Raw genomic sequence first — 5,175 nt, 5'->3', positions numbered from 1 at the left:
CATTTTGTATGTTTAAGATTTGTCTCTAGAAGTATCAGTCAACCAGCATAGATGCTAAAGAAAGATGCAGCACACTAGAAGAAAAAATCTGCTCCAACTGATGATTAAAATGCTTGAATTGGTAAAAAGTAATGGAATCTAGGGCTGCAACTAACGATTATTTAAAAAATCGATGAATCGGCCGATTATTTTTTTGATTAATCGATGAATCGGACAAAAAATATTTTTTATATTAACCTCTTTATTCCAAAATAAACATTTTAGACAGAACAAACAAGCACACAAGTACAGGTTGCTCATTAACTGTACTGGTGCAATATGAAAAATAAATGTTTGTGTTAAAACTACGCAAACTTACATGAGAAATGTAGCTGTACATCCACAAAATATAGGCTACTTTGTTTCATAAAGCGCAAAAAGAGACATTTTTGTTTTTAAAGCCCCTAAGGGGTTCAAACAATAGGCCCCCCATTTCAACAAATGAGGTTTTTTAGACTAGAAGAGTTCTGCCTTTTAAGACAGGAAAGTATAGCAGTTAAAGTTGCTACTTGAGAAAATACTGAACCATAGAGATAAAAATAGCCCTGAGATTCAAATTATAAATTGTATTTGGAATAAATAATTAATTGACATATTACTGATCTTGCTGGATTTTATTCTGCTTTACTTCCATAAATTACAGGATCTTCTTTACTTTATCTTTGCCAGAAGATTTAAACTTTAAAAGCCTTGCCCTCATAATTTGCAAGTTAATTTATTTATAAAGAAAATATAAACGCTGCTTAAGCTAATTCAAATGAAATTAAAAGTAAAATAAGTAGCCAACCTTATCACTGTCTGTAACCTACTAACACGGTAAGGAAAGCATCAGATGAGCTACCTGAGAAACTAACGTAACGTTTCCCCACTTTAGAACGAAACAAACATGGCCGCTCACCCTGCTGATCAGCTCTCTTCACCGCCATCGAAGGCTCCAACGGGTTTCCTTTTCAGGTGCTGCATCATAACAGTGGTGCTTCCGTGCCATGTTCATTTGTTTTTACAAAAGTTGCATGTTATCACTTTTTTCCCTTTACAAAGCGCAGGCTATTTTAATTACCGGTATTGTGATCAATTTGCGCCGTCAATCCCGGCGCATGCGCGCTTCATTTGCAGTCTGGACGCTGAAGGTAACATCCTGCTGCTCTGACTGCAGCGCTGAGAGGGACTCCTGCGGGAGAACAGGGTTGGGATGGGGATGACGCATTAATCGCGCGACACAACTAATCGATGATTAAATTCGTTGCCAGCGCTTTTAAAAGTCGATTTTATCGATTCGTTGTTGCAGCCCTAATTGAATCCAGTTTATCTAACTTAATTGATTGAGTTTCTAAGTTAAGTAATTAAATAAATAAGTAAAGGAAGCTGAATTAAATCACTTGTTACCAATTAAAGGAAAGTTTTTGCTGCATTTCTTTTTTTTTTTAGAGTTCACTTCCTTCTAGAAGATGGGGAAGTTGGGAAAAAAGGTTTTAACCTGTGAAGCAAATGTTGCTGTTTTTAAATGTGCTGATTTATGCATCTTACAAACTGGGCCACATCTTTTCTGATGATTATGACCGTATGTTCAATGTTAGGAAATGTCTGGATATTTACAGGATCAGCCATCCTATAAAGGACAGTAATTTAAAGCCGAGCGCCTGAAGCTGGAAGCCCAGTTTCTCATTGAGTTGCTTTGTAATTTAACACCAGATTTCGAATCCTGTTTCTGTTTTCAGGCGACAGTGATTGTGTTCAAAGATGAGCTTCTCCTCGAGCCAAAAGCATTGTCTCTTTGTTCGTGCGTAAAGTGAAACTGCACTTATATAACCTAAACCTTTTTTAGATTACTGGTTTATCTCCCTCTTTGTAGTACGTTGTCTTGGAACGATGCCGAACCGTAACAGATGTTGTCAGGGATGTAGAACAGGTACCAACAAGAACAAGGAATGTTTTTCACCTTGCTGCAAGTTTCACTCTAATCTTCTTAATGATTAACATGAAAATAAGAAAAAACAGAAGCTTTTTGTTTTTACATATAAAACATAATCATGTGGGTTGATGATGTTTTCAGCCTTCTTTCCCATTTTGTACATAAGGTATCAGCACACTCTAATCTCTGCTTATAGTCTAAATTTACCATCTGCTGTGTATATAATCCCATAAAATCGCTTTAAATTGTTTTAATTTCTTCTGTTCTTGTGATCTGCGTAGATTTCTTTTTTCGTTTTCTTTTTTATCACAATGTGGGGAAGTTCCTGACCTGTGCTTCTGCTGCGAGAAGCTTTCTCTTCTGCTTTCCATATCTGCACTCTGCTGTGTTTTTTTGGGAATGGTTCAGGATTTTCCAAGTATTCAGTTGGATCAGATAACTTTGCCCCTTTAGTCATTGTCTAAACCGGATTAGCCTTCTTTTGCTTTCTCTTCATTTTTTTCCTTTCTCTTTCATGTAAATGACTTCTTTGTAAATAACAGCGTTGAGTTATTGTTTCTCTGTTTAACTCTACAGGTTAATATTCACTCTGTTCTTTGTAAAATAAATTGTGATTCTTAAAACTGAAAAGTTGACGTAAAGCTGTACTGATTTTTTTCTTGAATAAAAAATCTGAGTCCTGAAGGGAAAAATGTGCAGTTCTTTGATCCTCCTGGATCATATCCAGTAAGAGGAATTTCATTTTAAACTGCATTTAAACTCAAACTTGCAACTTTAAGAGCCTTAAAAAGTCAAAATCTGCATATAATTTAGGTCCTGAGAGTAATGGGACCAGAAGTTTGGATGGTCAAACAGATCCTAATGTAAAATTCTTGCTCTAATTAAAGCTGACTTCAGCCCAATAACTGTAGAATAGCCACTAAAAGAGAGCAACCAGGGGCAAAATAATGTCTTCAAAGTAAATGATTGCTTACACACCACAAGTCCGTCCATTGTTGTCCTCCAAAAGTGCCTGATCAGCCAGGCGAAAAGTTAAAGTGTAGTCGTTGATCTCTGCCCACTGCTCACCATGATATTGTAATTTAAATTAAAATAACTCCAAATGGGTAAAAGTTTAAATGATTAAATGTTCATAAAATCCCTTTCTTCAAAAAGTCAGCTAGTTGATTACTTGATTTGTGATAATCGCATTGATTTATGTTGCCTTACAGAAACCTGGCTGCAGCAAGAGGATTATGTGAGCATAAATGAGGCAACTCCTTCAAGCTATTTAAATTTCAACATCCCCAGAAGTTCTGGGCGAGGAGGAGGAGTAGAAACAATCTTTCAGTCTGATTTACGGATTACTCCAAAGCAGAGATGGGAGGTAACGAAGTACAAATACTTCGTTACTGTACTCCAACAGATTTTTCTGATATTTTTACTTTACTACTTATTTTTATGGCGACTTTTTACTTCTACTCCTTACATTTTTACACAAATATCTATACTTTCTACTCCTTACATTTTAAAAAATTGGCTCGTTACTTTAGTTTTGAATCATTTCAATGGAGTTACCGTTATTATTTTTCACGTCATCAATACCAAATTCAATCTAACTGGATGGGAATCTACGTTGCCTTTGACGCACCACTACAAGATGAATCGATAGATTCGGCGGTATTCATTGGCGGCAAATCATTGCAGCTTGGTGGCGGTGGCGTTAGCATAGTAGCATGGACGACGAGATGATTGAAAATGAACACAACGGAGATCTAGTCCTATTGGCAGACATCCATTTAAAATGTAGGCAACGGCATGAAAAAAGAGGTTTCTACTTTTACTTTGATACTTTAAGTAAATTTACAAGCCTGTACTTTGTTACTTTTACTTGAGTAAAGAAGTTTAATCAGTACTTCCACTTTTACCAGAGTATTTTTTAACACAAGTACTTTTACTCAAGTACGGAAAGTGAGTACTTTTGCCATCTCTGCTCCAAAGGCAGTTAATACAACTCTTTCAAACGTTTAGTTTGGTTTTAGAGGTTTCCCTGCTTTAGCACAGCTGATTATCATGATTGCAGTAGAGCTGAAGCCTGTTAATCAGCTTTCAATTAAAATCAGCTGTGCTGGAACAAGGAAAGCTCTAAAACCTGCAGGACAGCGGTGCTCGAGGACCGAGTTTGGGGATGCCTGGTTTAACCCCTTAGTTTCCCTCATCCAAATTGCAAAGCCAGAAACCCTTTTCTCCTCTCTGATTTGGTATTAAATACTGACAGGATCCTCATAGTGGGAGATTTTAACATCCATGCTGACGTTGAAAGAGTTAGTGCAGCCTTTAACGCAGAGAGCGACTTTCTCCTCTCGAAGCAACAGTTTTAAGTATGTTAATTTTGCTCACAGGCGTCTTGAAATAAAAGTGATGCAATACTTTCCATTCATTCATTTTGTTAGGTTTATTATTTATACATCATGTGCATTGTTATTCTGTTAGCCAGATTAGACAGAGTAGAAGGCCTTCCTTCACATGGTGGATGTCACTGTGTGTACGGAGGTCATCTAATCAGGACAGCCTTCGTGTCTTTAAGAGTACACAGGATATGGGCACATCTTGGAGCCGGACTGATAGAGGAGAGCTATCTGTAACCCTGAAGCATAGAAGCAAGCTGCATATGGGTCAGGGCATTGAAGGCGTGTCAGTTTCTGATACGGACAGCTAAGCATCCACATGATGCAACACATAGCCTCATGAGCTATAAGAAGCAGTAGATGACCTTGTTCGGGGCTCAATCTTTGCCGGACGCTCGCAGACGTGATTTTTGAGCCCACAGCTGCGCAAGCTCCAAGCATTTTCTCTGTCCTCTAACGACCTGATCTGGAATAAACTCTGTTACTTTTCACACCTGTTTTATAGTCCTTTTTTATATGGTTTTACCCAGTTTGAGTTAAGAGTAGTGAATAACTTGCTCCCAGGAAAAGGACCGTGAGGAAGCCCCGAGGCGCAACGGCTTTTTTTAGGGGACATAACTTCCTAATTTTAACAATTTTCTGCTTTTCCTCCCATTATCTTAGATGGGCTGCTGCCTATAATTGGGTGAGAGAGTCAGGGTCCAGCCTAGACAGGTCACCAGTCCATCAAGGTAAGAACAAACATGCTCACGCTAGTTTTTAACTACAGGAATACCCAAAAGCAACCCACAGATTACCAAAAAGAGCTAATCAGTTTTATGCAGAAAAGCTTTTATT

This window comes from Cyprinodon tularosa, unplaced genomic scaffold (assembly GCF_016077235.1).
Source record: "Cyprinodon tularosa strain WSP-4 unplaced genomic scaffold, ASM1607723v1 ctg732, whole genome shotgun sequence".
Taxonomy (NCBI): Eukaryota; Metazoa; Chordata; class Actinopteri; order Cyprinodontiformes; family Cyprinodontidae; genus Cyprinodon; species Cyprinodon tularosa.
Note: the sequence above shows the minus strand (reverse complement) of the source record.